The 18,963-nt window shown below is 43.1% G+C and overlaps 1 long non-coding RNA gene across 1 annotated transcript in view; it reads left to right on the top strand.

Annotated features, from left to right (window-relative positions):
- Nucleotides 1–17,238, top strand: part of LOC121076214 — a 136,913-nt gene extending 119,675 nt beyond the window's left edge. Inside the window, exon 4 of the long non-coding RNA XR_005823391.1 lies at nt 14,288–17,238. This is a non-coding gene — a long non-coding RNA (uncharacterized LOC121076214). The remainder of the gene's footprint in view (nt 1–14,287) is intronic.
- The last annotated feature ends 1,725 nt before the right edge of the window (nt 17,239–18,963 follow it).

The raw sequence follows: 18,963 nt of genomic DNA, 5'->3' as shown, positions 1-18,963 counted from the left end.
AGGTATTATAAAATAGGGAAACATTATCCTTCATGTCATAATTCTTTCTGTGCTGAATAGACTCATAGACTCAATAGCTTTTTTTGTTTGTTCGTTAGTTTGTTTATTGATCCTTATTTTGGAAAGTAGTAAATTAAGTGAATGCTGTTAAACAAGAGGCCAAATTCCCCTGTAGTTTCAGCAAGATGGACTTCAATTAGCTATGCTTCCATGACTATGCTATGATGCTACTCATAGGGAATTTATGACATTGTCAACAAATCTGTGAAAGTTAAGCTCCTGTTATTATCATCTTGAGCTCAAAAATATAGATTTCTTATAGGGAAAAAAAGCAGAAAATACAGGGGGGTTGAGATGCTCTAATTTCTGCCATACAATCGTTCCAGCTGTGAGGCAAAGGGATATTTGTAACCCACATTCTGGTAAGTCCTTAAAGGTCTGTGGTGGCCAAAACTAAATAACTATGGGACACATGGAGTTTGTCTCCTTCCTCTGTTATTTCACTGTAGAAAATATAAATAGGGAGTTATAATTCACTGGTTATTTCAGTAAGAAAATGAGGAATTATCAACCAAAGTCAGTTGATGGCAAGTTCAAAACATACAACAGTGGATTACTCTATAAACAAAACATTCTTGAACTCCTTGTCACAAGATGTTGTAGGTACTGAATCTTTATATGGGTTCAAAAAGTAGGCTGGATAAATAAGGAGAGAAACTTCTGTAAGGGACTAATAAATATAAGGATATCACTGCTAGTTCAGGAAGTCCCTCACCTGCAAACTGTCTTTCACAACGAAATTTTCTTCCAACACTATTCACAACCAATTTGCTGCTAATGTAAGAAGTACATTAGAGTACTAATGTAGAGAATTTTAAGCCTTCCCTGAAGAAAGGCTGATGTTGTTCCAAAATGCAGCTGTGTTGACATTACTGTGGTGTCTTGATCTGTTGATGTATCTAGTAGGGACACAGCCCTGCAGTGCTGCTCAAGGTGTGATCACTGTCACAATCATGCTGCTTTGTAAACTCACAGCAGACCCTCCTGCTTTAACTCGTTTTCATTCTTTTTCTTTTTTTTCTTTTTTGGCGGTGGTGGTTGTTTTGGTGGTGTTTTTTTGTTGTTGTTCATTTGTTTGTTTTGTTTTGTTTTCCATTTCCATTGCTTTCTCTGCATTATCTTCATGTCTACTAATTAGATTCCCAGTCCAGGGTGTTGAACTGGCATTTTATGCATCAGTGTAGAGGGTGACTTCTCTGAACCCACCCTGTACAGTCATCCCTATTTATCTTGCTGATGCAAGTCTTATCTCCTGTTCCCTATTGCTCAAAAATATGCCATTTAAAATTTTTTATTTTGAATTTTGTAACTATTCAAAGACTATTACTTTGCCTTGTCTTTTCTTTTTTCTTTTTTTTTTTCCTTCAGCTAATGGCTAAGCAGCTGCAGCTTGTAACTTCGAAGCATCCTGGTGCTGTTGTCAAAAATGAAACAATCTGTACTTAAACCAATTTGTGAACTCCAGTTTCCCTGCCTCCAGTCTGCTAAAGTGTTCATGCCCATCATGTCAATCTGTTTTTCCAAAGCAAAGAATGCTCTAAGTGCTAACTAACCCACCACAAACTAAGGCTGCAGGCTTTGCCTAGAAAAACTATCTTACCACATGTAACTACATTTTTGGGGGGCAACATAATTTAGATGGACCACTGAGGTCTGGATGAAGGGCAAGGTCATTTTAAAAGGTGAATAACATGTCTCTGTCATTGGGGTGTAGGATTTACCTCTGGAATCCATATTAAAGGGAATCTCACAGCTATCAGGGAGTTGTGAATATTGTATTTCAGTCTGAGCAAAATGTACCTAACTGCAATGCAAAAATATGTGCTAGAAATAGACTTGAACTAGTAAGATATAGGACACTGAGAATGAACACAAATAATTCTAAACCAAGGTACCAGCAGGGGACTGATAGAACGTATAACCAGGAGATTGGCTGTTTGTTTCCTTATTCATACTGTTTTATGATTTCATTTCTGTGTGCTGATTAAAAAGGGACTAAAAAACAGTTCTGGAGATGGAATATTTGGGGAATGTGCTGTGCAAGTTTCCCCAAAACAGCTCGGATACAGCCAAGTCCTTTCCATCTTTAACTTAGCAGTCTGTTTTAAAAAAACATTTATCGTAATTGATGTTCACTCTTCTGGTGGAATGAGATCATTCTCTGAAATCTGATCTGAATGTGTCTATTATTATATTTTATCAACAGGTACATTTTTTTTTATTTTTTTATTTTTACTAACCTTGTCCTTTAGGTCAAAGTGTTTTTGTCCTCTCCTGGTGTTTACAGCACTGAAATATTCATGAAATGCAAACATAGCTATCTCAGTCTTCAACTTTTTAGGCTATGCAAGCCAGGTCTTCCTAATTTGTCTAGTAGGGCCAGGTTTCCATTCCCACAATTACATGGCTTGCTCGGTACCACAGCTGCTCCATTTTTCAATCTACCCCTTTTGACCGTCAGTCACTAGATCAAGAGATTTGGCCTTGAACAATAGCATCAGTACTTTTCTGTTTCTAGCAGAAATAGGCTAGCTGCTATACTTAAAAGCCACATTGACTTTTTTAATTGTGACATCACATTGGTGGGTCACAGCTACCTATCATGCCATCAGTTGCAACACCTACATTCCTCTCCTTTTTTGTCATTTCCAAGTGACAGATTCATGAATCTTAGTCAAAAATATCGTTACTGCTACTTAAATTCATGACATTGCAGTCTATACTAATAGATTGCATCCTGTTTCTGTTATTCCAACTGTCAAAATCACTGAGCTCTTCTTGTATGACAGCCCAGTCCTTCTTCTCGTTTGTGATGTTTTCCAGGTTTGTACCCGCAGAAAAATAGCTATCCTTTTTGTACACAGAACATTCATGGAAGTTTAAGACAGATTAGCCTCGAGGAAACCTTTCCCATTATTATCCTTCTTCCCACCTGACATTTTGCCCTTTAAACAAACCTATTTTTGTTTCCTCTTCAGCTGTTTCCTTGTTTGCCTTAAAATTCCTGTGCTAAATGCCATATTCTCCAACAAAACTAATAATATCTTATGCAACACCATATCAAATGCTTTACTGAAATCTAGATCGATCAGATCTACTGCATTTCCTTTGTCTAGAAAATCAATTATCTTATCAAAGAAAGAAATAAGGTTACTCTGGCACTCTCTGTCTCTCTATTTAATATTTACATATACTTCCATGTCTCTAATTAGTCTCTCTTTAAGAATTTACTTTAAAGCTTTTGTGTAGCCCTCTCTATTTGTGATCCAAGTGGTTCTGACCTTGGTTTGCAGGGACCCTATACAATGTGGTTCATGGTCAGATCCAAGATTTAGATGCGAATGTCAGTACAGTATCGTGATATGCAGTCAGAAGAACCTGTGCATGGGGAGTGCAACAGGTGAACTAAAATAATGAAGGGCTAAAACTATCAGGAACTCAGGAAGCATTAAAGAATCTTTGCCTTATTCTTATACTCTTTTATTAGACCCTTACCAGAGGTAGGATACTCTCTTGAAGGAACTTTAGTCTGTCCTTGTACAGCTGTTTTAATGGTTTTCTAATGAGGATGTTCTGAGCTTACCCTGCTGCCGCCGAAGTATACATTGCACTACAGGAAAGTGTCTTGGAGGGTGGAGGTTCTTACGCAAAGTATTTTCTGCAGATCTACCGACTGAATTATGTCCTTTTACATGTTCTGTCTTTGGTGTTCTACCCACCATCTCCCAGAGGGAAATTCAGCTATGACAAAAGCATCTTCTCCACCATTGCTTGATATTTTGCTAACCAATTCACATCCTTCAGAAGAGCAGGACCTGTAATTGGTTTTGCAGGGGGAACACCTCAGAGAGAAATACTGCTCTTCTCTTTTTCTCTTTTTTTTTCTTGTCTTTCTTTTCTGACCCATGAAATATACTATCCTCATCATGCTGAAGCTGCCATAAATGAAAGTCTGTCAGTGTTGCCATTATAAGCCCTATTTTTAAACAGCTTATCATTCAAGGGCAAAATTTCTTTTTCTCTCCTCACCATGCTGGGTGAAAAAAGGTCAGGTACAGGCTACTGTCCAAAATACATTTCCTTTGAATTTTTAAACATTAAAATAAGCACTGTTGAGCAAAGATGGGCCAACAAGACTCCAATGTAAAGACACACTGCCATTTCACCCTATGAAGTCAGGCACAATGCTGAGGTGGAAACCTGAATATAAAATAATTAAGTTATAATATTAATGTCCTTTATCCTGCAAACAGTCTTAACTGGATTCCCACAGCCAGGCTACGTCAGACTTTGGGAGGTACATGAACCAGATCTGTTTTTCTAATCTGTGCTCATAGAAAAAGAAATTATCTCAGCTCTTTTTAAAACAGGCAGAAATAGCAGAATTTCCAGGAACCTCAGGGAGACAAAGAGCAGAACACAGTGTCAATAACTCTACATAAATTTAAACCTCTGTGTAAGCTTTTGGATTCTACTGGGATGAACAGGGAAGTAATACTGAAGGGAGAGAGATCCAGGAATGAAAGACAGAAATTTGACCTGCATCATAGACAGATGATCTGTTGGTAGAAGAGTAAATGTAGGGTAGTACAAAGGCAGTTAACCTCCCTGTGTCCAGATTTCTCATCCATAAAATGATAATAATGATACTTGCCTTTGTGAAGCACTTTGAGATCTGTGGTGGAAAAGTGATGTATAGAGACACACATTGTTATTTCAAAGAGACAGAGAATAGCAGGTGTCATAGATCCGGAATTGCACAATAGACAAATATTGCGGGGAAAACTGTGGGAGTTAGCTGTACCCTACATTTTGTTGTAGCTTTAATAATGTTGGCAGCTTTGCTATTCAAGTGCAATATTGCAGGTAATCACTCCATTGCTCCATAGCTGTCAGGGTGGGGATGAGAAACAGTTTATTTTGCTGGAAGGACATAATTGGAGCCAAACAAAATAATCTGGTATGGAACGATTAGCAAATTCATTACTTCTCTGCAGATCTTCTACAGAAATTCCCACACACTCTTGTTCATTTTGAGTATTCACCAATTTTCTTAGCCATCAGTGACGCTGTGGAAACCACTCTACCTTCTCAGAAATATCTGCGTATTTCTCTGTTGTGGATGACAAATTGCATGCGATTCCTCATCCGGATGAGCATCTGTACCCACATCTACCACTCACACATCACTCCCAGCCTGGCTCAGGGTACAGTTCTGGTGGCCACAGACCCGTCCTTGCTGAACCCCTGCTGCTTCCAGGGGCCGTGCCTGACTTTGCATCATGCCTCCTTTCATCTTCCCATGCACTCCATCCCGGTGTTTACTGAGGGAAATCAGAGTGAAATACAGCGGAGCAGATTAATATCCATCGTGAAGGGATGTGGGGAATATGCAGTCACACAGCCTGGATGCTTGGCAGCTCTGCATGCAACAGGAGAGGAAAATCAAAGGGAAAAGTGCATGCATCAGAGGGACAGCAGCTAGGGCCCTCTGATTAGTCTATATAGAGTGTGCCTGGAAAAAATCAGAGGGGATTCTCATCTGAAGAGTGGTACTAAGGTCAGGCCACAGCTCACACCACCATCACCCCAAGCAGGGCACACATGCCAGGAGACCAAAGCTCCTGAAAGCTGCCAGGCTGATGGCCCCATGGCCATATTCCTGACCACATGGCCCAGAAAACATTGCAGATGTTTGGTCATCGGTAGCCGTGCAAGGTTTTCAATTTCTAAAGCTCTTGGGTTCATCCACAAAGAGGTAAATTATCTCCTCTATCACTTGTATTTCGAGAGGGTTGGGGGAAAGACTTTAGAGACCCGGTGTTGCCACAGACTGACCTCCCGTGCAGAAGGGACAAAGCTGGGGGTGGCAGTGAGTAGGGGATGGGGAGCACACACAGCTGCACACCCATTGCCTGCCCAAGGTGAGCCACCACCTCTGCCGATCGCCTGCTGTCCTGCCGACTGCAACGCGGGGCCCCAGCCGGCAAATTGCCACCTAGCTCATGCACAATCACAGGCATTTCAGGTAGTTTTGAAAATCCCTGTCTGGATAAAAATGGAGCAGGAGCATCAGACCAGGCCGTCCAGCTGAGCTAAGTACACGTCTTGGAGCTGCACTGAGAGCAGCTGAGCAGAGCGGAGCTGCCAGTGGTGCTCAGCTGCCTGCGGATCAGCCAGCTCGGCTCGCACAGAGGCTCCTTCCCTCCGTGCCCTCTCAAATTCCACCCCAGGCAATGCAACAGAAGGTTTCCGTGACCGTGCTTCAGTCAGAAGTTACAGACAGATTGGCTTTCTGCTGTCTGTGGCCGTTGGCTGGTTGAAGTCGCCCTCCCTGGGTGTTTCTCACCCTGCCCACAAATGTGTTACTCAGCCAGAGTGGGGCTCGCTGCTATTTTGTCCCCTGGCCAATGGCTGGTGATGCTCCCGTCACCCTCTGCCCTGACCCATCCCCAGTCTTCCTCTGCAAAACACATGTGGCTTCTTCATTGCACAGTCACGGAAACCAGTATTTCCCCCACCCGCTTCTTTCACTCATATTTTGCGTAAGCAGGAAAAAAACCCTTGGGATGAAATACAAACCATTCCCATAAAATTTGTATCGCTCTCCTCAGAGCCTGCTCCCCACATTGAAAAGGAACATAGCAAAAGCCAGTCTGCTGGTTGGAACAAACACAAATAACTTAAAGAGAGGTATGATAAATCAAGCCCACATTGCTGTCATATTGTGGTCTGGATGAGGTGAACTATCTTCCGTCCTTGATGGCACTAGCAGGATGTTTTTCTATACCAAATTACAAGAGGTTCATGATCACTGAGCAGAGACATTAAAATAAAGCTGAGGGGTGACTTGCTGAAACCGTGGCCAAAACTGCTCCACTCTCTGTCCAAGAAACAGCTGCCTGATCTCTTGCATTTGTGGAATCATTTTTTAGATCAGAAAGACATTTTGGGATTATTTTATTTCAGTGGGTAATGCAGTTTTGGTAACACAGCAACTTTTTGCAAATTTATGTTTGCTTCATTGAATCCTTCTCACAGGCTGGAGGGGGAATTTAGAAACTTCATTTTGACATTGAATTTGTTACTTGAATCTAAATGTTTCATTTCGCGATTTTCAAACAAAATATTTTGATCTTTCCATTGCAAATTTAGTTTGGTTCAAAATTACTTTCCATTTCATTTTGAAAGGTGTGCTCAAAGCCCAGCTATCACCCTTACAAAGGAACAAAAAATGTTTTGATTAAACTAAGATTTTTTTTCCTTTACTTTCGGCTTTAAAATAACCGTCAAAAACAACACAGAAAAGAGGTGTTACTGCTAGTGAACCAAAAATTCAATTACCTGAAAGACTGTTATTCTCATTTCAGTATAAGGTCTTGACCACAGAGGGAGGTTAGTGTGCAGCACACTGCAGTACACACAACCCACCCTTTTGCATAATAACTCCCCCAATGAATGCTCTCCATTGAGGACAACATAAGTTAGACCATTAGAAGATAAGCTGTTCCAGTCAAAGGCAGAATGAGGCTGGGATTCAACCCATTTGAATGTCCCACCAGGGTTGGGTGACCACATGACTACAGTTTGACCCAGTTGTTAAAACATTGGTGATTCTACAAAGCAGAAAAAATATATATATAATAATCTGATTTTTGCTCAACACCCATCCCATGAGGCAGGCTGACTCAGGAAGGCTGTGGAAATTTAATGTATGGTTTCACATGAGCTCCTCCTTGGCCACCTCTACCAAACCTTGACAGACACAGAATGTGGAGAAGGTTCAAACAAATACCCGCATGCCAGGGCCTTGATTTGAGTTGGGCATGGACTTGCTCTGTTGCAGCAGGCTGAGAATAGCCTCACGGGAAGATGTCTCTGACTCAAAGGCTGCTGTCTTTGCCAGGGTAACTCTGTGCCAAAAGAACAATCCTAGACTTGCTGCTGGGGTCTGAGTAGCATCTTCTGCAATAGGAGAAATGTAATACTGAGCTGAGAAAATGTGGCTTTATAAATTTCTTAATCCATTTTATTGGCCAAACAATTTCTTCTTGTGCCTGTAACCTTTCTGCCTCTGACTCATCTCGCGTTGTGCTCCACCTTGTCCATGGGATGAAACCTTACACCCGTCAGCTCCTGTCATCCAGAATGAAGTCTGACAGTGACTGTAAAACCTCCCTGGGGAAACTGAGTGCAAGCAGCTGCTGAAGCCACAAAAAATGGGACTGTATGGCATATAGGTCTGGCCTGCACATTGTCAACATACAAATACACAAGTAATGCTCTTTTGTTGGCCTGGCTGGTGCACCACTACTGTGACTCTAGCACATCTCGGTTCTTAGGGGAGTGCAGGGAGGCAGTTGCAGAGCTCCCTGAGCAATATCCTACACAGATCCTGTTTTCTCAACAACAGCAGAATCTGCAGGACACCAGAGTAGAAGCTCTTTTCTGTGGCTGTTACATGGCTACATCGTCCCCATCTGGCTCAGATGTCAGCCAGCCACAAGGGATCAGCCCTCTTGCTACTGTGATAGAAGTGTGATCTTCTGTTTTTTTTCCAGTAGCTTGATCTGCCTTATCCAGGGAAATCATTGCAAGTCCACTGTGCCAAGTCCTGATCCCACTGAAGTCAGTGACACTGCTCCAGTTGACCTCAGTGGGACCATGATTTAAGTAGAACCATGTAATTTCTATAGGCTTCTTGCACAGTTTATGTAGCATATGTGCTCTCTCTCTCTGCACGCTTATTTGACTTTCACACTCTTGATGGAAATGTGTCTTTATAAATTTACAAATAGCGCAGCAGCTGTGTGTTTATATAACCTCATTTGAGGGCCACATGTATTCTCACCCTTGTGCTATTAATATTTATACTGTCACAATCACATACACACAAATACCTCACACAAATACACATGCATGCTGTGGAACAATAAGGAAAATAGATTAAAAACACTTCTGAGTCAGTGATGCCTTAAAAATAAATAAATAAAACTGAAAGGCACGTCTAGGTTCTTGAAAGACATTATGAAGGAACTTTTCTCTAGATTTCGGTGACTTTGTGCAAACTGCTGTGCCTTTGCACCCTTAGCTTCTACACAGCAACATCTCTCCCTGATTTGAGATGACCAGGATGCAAAAAGTTTTGCAGAGCAAGCCAGAAACTCCAGCCAGTCAGCAGATGGGCAATTTATATGGCATCCAGGACTCCAGGCACTGCAGGCTATTGAGGACAGGGCAAGTGACTCCCCCACCAGTATAAGGCACATTGTTCAGAAGGCCACAATGAAGCTGGTTAACAGCTCTTGGCAGAGATTATTTTTTTAGTAAAAATGCAGAATTAAGCAGATTTAGTCAATCTGCAAATTACTCCTTGCTTCAAATGCAAACAGAAAAAACCTGCCAAACATACAGCCAAGATGTTTTATTTTGACAATTTCAGATGAAACATTTTGATTTTCTCATGTGAAAAAAAAAAATAGCATTCTTGATTTTGCCTCCATTTAATTTTCTCTGTTCCAAAGGACCAAAACTATTTGTCCCATCCTAACTATTGATTACTTCTTTAGATCCCTGCTTTGTTAGAGAAAAAGGTTTAAATGATCATTTATGGGTGGTCAAGTGGAATTTCTTTTCTTCCCCACCCTCCACACAGATTTTCCAGCTCAGCCAATGAACCAGCTCTCTGTAGGAAGCCTAATCCAGACTTTATTTTTAAGGTCCTAGGACCAAACAGCAAAAACATGAAGGTACGAGTAGGATGGACTTTGTTCGCTCATTTGCACGGCGTGCACACGAGGCAGAGAGCAAGCAGCCTTGCTAAGTCTCCTCCTTCCCTTTTACAAGGAAACTTCACTGGGAGACCACATGGCCGTTCTGATGCCAGCAAGTTCCCTGCAGATGGAGAGAGCAAATAAAAATGTGCATATTTACATTATACATGCAGATTAGATAGTGTGCATTCCTCACAGCTTGTCCCTGAAACACCCTCCAAAAGGAGCGTGGGGGAGAATGCAAAGAAGTTGCATCCAACTCTGTTCTCTCATTGTCTCCCTCCCACACTCTTGCTCTCAAACATGTACCCCTGGACAACTAACCCTTTACAATTCCCTGCATCATGGACAAAACTGTCAGTGCCTGGCAACCTCTACTTTAGAGCAAAAGTGGAAATAGTTTCTCTTAAAATATTGCTAAATTTGGCCAGCAGAAATATCTGCAAGAGGGCAGTGGTAATGATGAGGGAATTAATTACTGTGTTACCTAAACTTTGCATTATCTGGCAAAAGAAGAGAGTGGGTGTGTGGGTTCATGTAAGGGGTTACCCTGGAACAGAGACAGAGCACTGAAATGGGGAGCTGAAACCCTTTTGTACTTACCCTTCTGAGTGCCAGTGGCTGCTCATGTCCCTTCCCATGGAAGTCCTGCTGTGAGCTCAGTGCAGGGAGAAGTGGGTTACTGGGGGGAGCAAGCCAGCGATGGGACACCCAATGTCTGCTCCTGGGGAAGGTCAGATGGAGCTTCTTTGAAAGCAAAGAGTGCAGGAAGAAGAGCAGTATCACCACACCTCTCCCCATACTGTGCTGGATTACTTTTAGACCCCAAAGCTCTTGCCTTCTGCTGGGCCAGATCCTGGATACCTGCCCATGGACAGGGCTGCTCAACCCCATTTGCAGTGGAATTGCCAAGTGAAACCACCAACTTGATCCACGTCTCCCTTTCTTAAAACACCTGGAGTTTGGCCTTCTCCGTAGCTAGGCCCCTGCACCTGCTGCAGTAACCTACAAGGAAGAGGGCTGGGATTATCCTTTGCTGCCAGAGCCAGGGCAGCAAGAGCCTCTGGGAAACCAGAGATCATCGCTTGGGCTATGAGGAATCACGCTGTTAGGCATACATGCTGCTGCATTCATCTGTATCTCCTCTCTCACACTGCAGCACTCATGTTTGCACTTCCAAATGAGGTTCCTCAGGGCATTTATTCTCCAGCGAGTAACACGCTCGCTCACACATGCTCCCCTCGCCCTCCCACGCAGCCCAGCATCGCAGCTCTCCTGGTAAGTTATGCCCCGTTTCTCTCCAGGAAATCCTTGCCGGGCTCTGCCAGCTGCCACCTCGCTGACAGATGTTCTGCTCAGGCACACTCTATCATTTTTACATAGTGGCAGCCTGGTTAAATATTTCACGGCTTGCCCCGAACTTCTAGTGCTCCCGGTCAGGGGGAACAGTGCAGCCAGGTCCAGCAAGGGTCACGCATGACTTTGGGGCACTGACCTCTGATCTCCTCGTGGTCTTCCTTGCAGGTTGGTCACAACACCGTGCTTGGGAAGAAGCTTTCCTTTGAAATAAGGTCGACTCCAGCCTTTTGAGATACAAGGAAAACTTGCCTGCATAGTACCAGCTGCAGTAAAAATCTTGGCTGAATATAAGACATGGAAGAATGAGAGATTCATGGCGTCTTCTAGGCAGAAGAATAAACTAGACTTTTTGATATATTTTTAAAGATGCAGTTTGGCAATTTATATCCATGAAATGTAAACGCCTGTGACTTTTGCCATATAGAGAAATCAACAGAAAAGCATGCGGTTATTAAGTACTGAAGGGTGGGATAGGTGAGGTGCATGGCAAAAAAATAAGTGCTTGATTCTGGCTGGAGCACAAAGGGATGGGAGATTTCTTGGGGTACTGCAGGTTTTAGGGATTATGAAAAGTGACTCTTCAGGTGTTGTGGTGTAAGAAGCCATCTCAACTCCTTCTTACAGGTTTTATAATGTTCTTATTGCTGTGATAGCAATGGTATCAGAGTAAATGAAATATGACTTAAAATCATAATGTAACTAAAACAATTTCCTTGTTTCATGTTGCACATTTACAGTCTCTTCTTCAAAGATCTTGCACATAACTATTTTATTTTGTTCTAAATTGTCTCTCACACTACTTTCACCAGCATTATAGCTGGGTGCTTCCAGTATTACACCAAGGAACGTGACTAACATCTCTTACAGGCTGTTTGTGACAGTTCTTTCTCAGGAAAGATATTATGGGCTGGACCAAAGTAGCTGCTTCTGACACTGATTAGCTCATGTGGCTGTGTGAGATTAAAACCATAGGTTAAAAAAAAGGGAGAAAACATCCTGTTTAAGGTCCCAAATCAACCCCTAAACATATGTGCAGACTTAAAATTAGGAAATTGCTTTTGCATTTTTAAAGAACATCCAGCCCTCATTCACTTTGCATATATAATATTGCCCATTCAGGGCCTCAGAGCCCTGTTTACATTAGTGTTTCATCAAATTTATTTTCCAGCATCAGAACTCTTTGTTTGGTCAATCTCAACCCTGTTGTGCTCTTTTAAGATGTGGTGGACCAATTCCCAGAATGGCGAGCACAGGGTAAAACAATCAATCAGCCCACTGCTGTCCTGGAGCATATGAAAATGTAATGATGACCCCGGATTTTACTGCAGAGAGGGAACACCCGAAGCACTGCATGAATGAGACTGACGGATCACCACATTTATAGCATCTTAAATGCAGATCTGGAGTAATTTTGTTTAAAATTGGAAGAAAATAGTAAAGTCAATGTGGCACAAAGTAGCACGCAAGTGTTGTGAATAAAAGCTTCAAAGGGTACTAAAGTGCCATTGATTACCTTTGAGAGGATCTTTAAGATCTCAAGTCCAAGATAAAGAATTTACACATACACTGTAATGTTAAACCATCATCTCTATATTTCCAGTAATCACTTCTTCTGCAGTAGATGAATCCAGGCATTAGCATCCTGTCAGGATTTTCTAACTAAAGGTACACAAGAAAATCACAAGAATTTAGATTCCAGCTAAGTTCAACAGTATTATGCCCTTTAAAAAGCCTCCAGTGGTCACTTCTGCTCTGTCAGCTAAGATATTAAGAGAGATTAGTATGCCTGTTCTTAATGATGGCTTAATATCTTGCATATCTGGAAAACCAAGCAGAATTCAAAGGTGGCAATAAGATGCCTCATCACCTTTCTCTATATTTTTATCATGCCTCATACCATCGCTTGTTTTATAGAAACAGAATCTAATAAACTAAGATCATATACTTTTGGGGAGAGGAGAGGAGGAGAAAATTACACGTTTGGTTGATAATGATAACAAGATTGCCGTATGAAGCATTTGACTAGATACTGACTGTCATTTTGAGGAGGAATTTAGAACAAAGCAGGATAAGCGTGGCATGGGTGAAGTGGATTTAAAGCTGACAGTGCAAAACAGAGAAGGGAACGAAAAGGGAAATCATTCAGAGTGTTTCCTTGTGTGGCCTCCAAGGACCCCTAGCTCTCCTGGAAAGCAGTGACCTCTAGAAATACACGGGTGATTTCAGTGTGGAAGATGCATTCCCTTTCCTCTAAGGCAATGGGTCGAAGAAAAAGAGAAGGAAGAGGAGGAAGAAAGAGCATTTTTATATGGGCAGGTATCCATGGCAGAATACTGCATCATGTACTGGTCTTCACAGTTCAAAAAAGCTGTTGGGAAATCAAAGGTGCTTCAGAAAAACAAAAACAAACAAAAAAAAAAACAGTAATTGCTCCTAAGATAGGAAATATCACCTTTGACTCTGAGACCTCCACCCAGGTATCTTACCAAAGACAAGCTGATGGGCTGACTTGGTCACAGTCTGGAAACTCTTTCTTGGGGAATGCATATATGGCAATAAGCTTCTCAGCCTGGCAGACAAAAGCAGAAAATTACAGTGCAAATTACAAATTAAGAACTGCGCTAATTTGGCTTAGGATGTGCACAAATTTTACAGTGAGAGTGATTAAGTCCTGGAGCCATTTTGTAAAGACTGTAGTGGATTCACAGTCATTTGTGGTTATTACATCAAGATCTGATGAACTTTTACAATATTTTTTATTTGCAAGAATTGATTCATGGCAATTTGTGTAATGCAGAGGCCAAACTGAATGGTCACACTGGTATCTTCTGGCTTTGTGGCCTGAGAACTTGAGGAAAGGGATTTCTCTGACACACTCCTCCAAGGAGGGAATGATACTCCTTTTACAGGAGAGGATGGAGACCCTGAAAGATTGAATGTCTTGCCCAGGGGAGTCCATCACTGCTTCTTTCACCCTTCTTCATTACTACCTTTTTTGTTGTTTCAACCCTTGAGCAATTTTTCTCATTTGTTTTTGATGTTTTGGGCTTGTTTTAAGCCTGCCGAGTGATGATGTTCCCTGCTTTGCTTTTCAGGCAGGTGGATTGCAAGGAAATGACAGCAAGGCATGTTCTGGGAGCACAGTCCTCTGCGTACAAGACACCTGTGAGCATGCGTAGGAGCAGACCACCGTCTGAAAATGAAGCCAGGGAACAGACTGTGTTTGCAGAGACCTCCCAACAGGACAGCCTGGAAATGTCAGAGCTCCTTTCCCTTGCAGCCTGTTCTCGGGGAGTGCAGGAAGAAGCTCCGTCAGGCCCCGGGCTGCTGTAAGGAGGGTGCTGTCATGCAGGAAATCTTGGCAGAAGCCTTCCTTCACTGAACCCTCTCCCAGCACCACACAACCAGCCCAGCCAAGTGAGTGACAGCCACTAACAGGCCATCTCCAGCCTGGCCCAGGTCCGACTCGCTGTGTGAGCCAATGCTCGCTGTCACTGTGCTGCATTACCTAGGCAGAGCCAGACAGGTGGCGTTGGCAAGAAACCAAGGAAGAAAAACACTTCATTCCCAGGGAGCAATCTTCCATCTGAGATGGCACGTGATGCAAGGTGCAGTGCGTGTTGGCCGTGAGATGAGATGTGCCTTATAACAGTTTCCAAAGTTTTGGAACTAGCTCAGACTTGAAATCCAGAGAAATTTGGTTAACTTGTTCTGTTTTGTCTGAGTAGCGCTATTTTTTTTCTGTGTCTTTCGGCTTCATCTCCTGTTGGGAGTGCTGAAATTCCGTCACAAAAGCTGCATCATCACTTGGCTTTTTATTATAGTTTTTCAGCACTACATGACTGCTACTGCATCTCCAGCCATGCTGGAAATGGGAAGAAACAACCAACAGCTCTTTAGATAATGCAAAAAGACCATGCCTTCCTGCTAGCAGCCAGCTGTGCCTGCATTTCCCCTCTCCTCCAGCGAGATACTGATGCTGCTGCAAGACTAGAGATTAACTGGAGGTCCCCTTTAACTTCAGGAAGACTATTTGCAATGAGAGATATTTTTCAGAGTGAACGAGGGAGAGAGCTCCCTTGAGGGGTCCCTAATACCTCTCCGTGCATTTACCAGTCCTCAGTAATCTCTCCTCTGCAGGCCTGTCCTACCCAACCCTGCTTAGCTGGTAATTGCTGAAGGAATCAAAACACAAGGTATGGCAGCTGCAGGCATCCAGTGGAAAAAAAAAATCCCCACATGCACATGCACAAGTGTAAAAGAGAGACAGAAGGAGAGAAAGCACATTAAAGGAAAGACAACATTTGCAGCAGGCTGGTGTGTCCTTGACCGAAGGAGACATCAAAGACAGCTTCAGTGATTTACTCTTTGACAGGCTGGCATCTCTGTGATTCACGGAGCTAATCAATTAGGTGATACATTCCCCCTCCCCACCGCCCCTTTATTTTTAACAGCTTCTTGCCAAGAGTGGAAATGCTCCAGAACTGAATGGGGACCAGCGTCCTGACCATGCTTCAGGAGCTGACAGGCACCAGCCCAGCAGGTCTGAAAGGGGATCAGGACACTGCCAAAGGGGATTTGCCACGGCGGCCAGGAGCAGTTTAGCCCCCTTTGGAAGTGGATGCCACATTTTCCTGGGTCATATGACACAGATGATGTCGCAGAGTTTCATAGCCCCTCCATTTAGTTGGCTATATGTCCATCCCTGCCTCCCCAGTTCTGTGCCACGTGAAGGCTTTAAAAGCCTTCCAGCACTTGAGTCCTTCAGCCATGTGCAAACAGAGCCTTGCCCTTCAGATTTCTCAGATTGTTGGCTGTCCTGTTGCAAAATGAGAGACACAGTCACAGCAGAGCTCTTCTTAGTGAGGAGCAAGTCCTGGGAGGCACATAGGCTGGGAAATGCACCACAAGAGTCTTGTGGGACTGAGCACTGCAGCTGGCGAAGTACTGCAGAAAGCAGCCTGCATTTAATGCTTGTGTTTCCTGTCCTAACGAGAAGCTGCAGAAATCTGGCCACAATATGGTACAGTCAGGGAGATGGGAGCAGTTGTTGGGGTTCAGGGAATAAACCCCAACACACATGGGATGTTCTGAAGCCCACGGTCATCCCAAGATGGAAACCTTTCCAGGGACACACATGGGGACAAAACCACTGAGTCACAGCCAGAATGTGAACGAGCGAGTGAGTGGTGGGATGCTGAGCCAGCCATATCAGCACTTGCACTGTTTAAAATTTCATTGAAGATAATATCAGAAATCTCTATCCTTTTTACCTGCACGTCTTTTCTTCTGAACATGGCCACTGTAGTGCTTCCCACATGAATATGCAGCAGGAATGAGTCTGAGCAGTCACAAATCACAAAGAGAAAGCAATAGCACTGCATTGATGTAAATCCAGGTTCGGGAAAAAGGCCCAGTTACTCCTGAAAGAATGGGGATTTTTCCCTACTTGTCTCAAGAGCCATGACCTGTACTGGTGCTTGATGGAAACTATTTCAGGGTAAGTCTTGATGAATTTTTCACGATTGATCTTTCTAGAAGAAGCAGGATGCTAACAAGGAAGAGAGGACAGTATTGTGCACTGGAGAGCAACATCTGATGGAGATTTGTAGGAGAATTTGGGAGTTCACACAAGTGTTAGTCCTGCTTCTTAACATCACGAGACATAACAGTTGCATGAAGAAATTCTCTCCTCTGGGTTCATACTGAAGATTCCTCTTATGTCTCACTTTGTCACATTGGGAACAGAGGATGCAGGCAAAAACCTGACAGTCTTACCCCATGCTACCCCTCATAGCACAGACTGCCCCAAGGATGTTGGGGCACACCAGCTGAGCCCTTGCTCCTGCCTCCCTAGAAGAGTCCCCTGTGAAAACAGAGACATTGTTGAATATTCTCTGATTTGCTCTGGATGAAATCTCTCATCAGATCCTGCTGCTCTTCATGGCAAAATACCCGCAGGCAACAGAGTCCAATTTTTACCCGTTCAGCTTCAGGCATAAATTTGCTGTCTTCAAAGTGGAAACAGGATCAGATGGCAGAGAGAAGGGAAAAAAAAAAAAAAAAAAAAAAAAAAAGTCCTTCACCAGCTGTGAAAACTGCCCTTTTAATTTTCATGAAAAGATAGAAAGAAATGTTCTGCTGGTTGTTTCATCCCTCATTGGTGTAATCGACAGAGAGAATTTCCTCTCACCCATCAACTCTAAGGTGTCATTAACTGCTGGATCCGTTTTTGGCTTTCCTCCTTTTCCCTCGGTGAATTACCTCCTTCGAGATATCACCTCTTACATTCACGTTCAATTTTGGGGGCCAAGTTTTATCTGTTCTGCCTGTGAGAGGAAAATGGTTTGTTCCTCTTCTCCTACCCAGCTTTCTCTGTTGTGGTAAATCCTCTACCTGTTCCTGTTACTCCACTTTGAGGTCTCCCTTCAGATGTTAGTCGTTCTGTTTTACATCTAAACCATACCTCATTAAAACTGTGCATCAGTCCAGATTTCTGCTCATTACAACAGGCAGAAAGCTCAGCTTATGGGAATGCAGTTATAATGAGGGCAAAGAGTATGGCTCAAAAACAACTTCTAATAGCTCATTAGCAAAAAAAAAAAAAAAAAAAAAAAAAAAAAAAAAGACTAGTCAGACACCGCTGTAGTTTCCTCGTTCCTTCTAAAGATCTGAAAGCCATCCCCTTCTCAGCCCGTGGAGGTTAGCAACGTTTAGTCTTCAAAATCAAGGCAAAGCTGTCTTCTGTGCTGAGGACTGTCTCACAGCCTTAGAACTGTCCTGGACTCCCATGTCCTGTGATAATATCTGCAGATTTCCTGAGTCACTTAACGTGGTTGCTCGGTGCTCGTTTGTCACCTCCTCTACACCTGCTACATCTGAGAAGCAGCGAGGGGAGCCAGCACTGCACACTGGCAGCCCAGCTGCTGATGCCCCCTGCTCCCCTGTCTCGGCATGGATCCCATCCTGCCTGATGCTGTCTCCCTGATATCCTGCTTTTTCTCACTCGCAGTTGTTGGTTTGGGATGTCAGCCTGACCCAGATTTGGAGTCCAGGTAAAATTCCAAATATTTGCCTGAGTCCTGTCAGTGGGATTCTAGTCCAGGCTGGTGATGTATGACACACAGAGAGTTTTGCTTTGTGTGTGTGTGAAAAGAGAGAAATAGAAAGAAGCCATCAGGCTAGCAAATAAGTTTTAAGAGTCCACATTGACTCTGGTCTTCTTCCCCACCTGGGTAACATGCAGCAAAAGCAGCTATATACCTAGAAATATTATCAAGAGCTGCTCATTCTCTAATCCATAGAGGAGCTAATGTCATTGCCTAGGCTTTACTCTGCCCTTGCTCAAGCAAGGCGAGTAAACACTGTGTGAAAACTGTAAAAACTGAGCAGAGACCTTAGGATTTATGCACTCGTTACCTTGCAAGACCATCTCTCAGGATGAAGCAATTTGCACAGTGAAATATCAGTGCACTAAAAAGCTTAGAAGGAGCTTCATCGAGCTGGCAGCCCTGTTCGTGTGTTCCGATTAGCTACTCACAGCACCTATCAGAGAAAAAGACTTCATCAGTGGTGGTATTTAATGCTCAACTTTTGTCTCCATTCAGCGCAGGCTGAAAACGTAACATTTTGACAGTCTCACGAGATGCTGTCTCTTTTTAAAGGAGAGCTGACACAGAGGAGGACTTCTGAATGGGTGATGTCTGGCCTTCAAAGGATTGAAGACTAATTATGCCACAACTAGGCAGTGCCCCAGCCTTGGGGACAGCAT

Source organism: Cygnus olor, chromosome 11, assembly GCF_009769625.2.
Source record: "Cygnus olor isolate bCygOlo1 chromosome 11, bCygOlo1.pri.v2, whole genome shotgun sequence".
NCBI classification, from domain to species: Eukaryota; Metazoa; Chordata; class Aves; order Anseriformes; family Anatidae; genus Cygnus; species Cygnus olor.
Note: the sequence above shows the minus strand (reverse complement) of the source record. Positions and strands in the feature narration are given on the sequence as shown.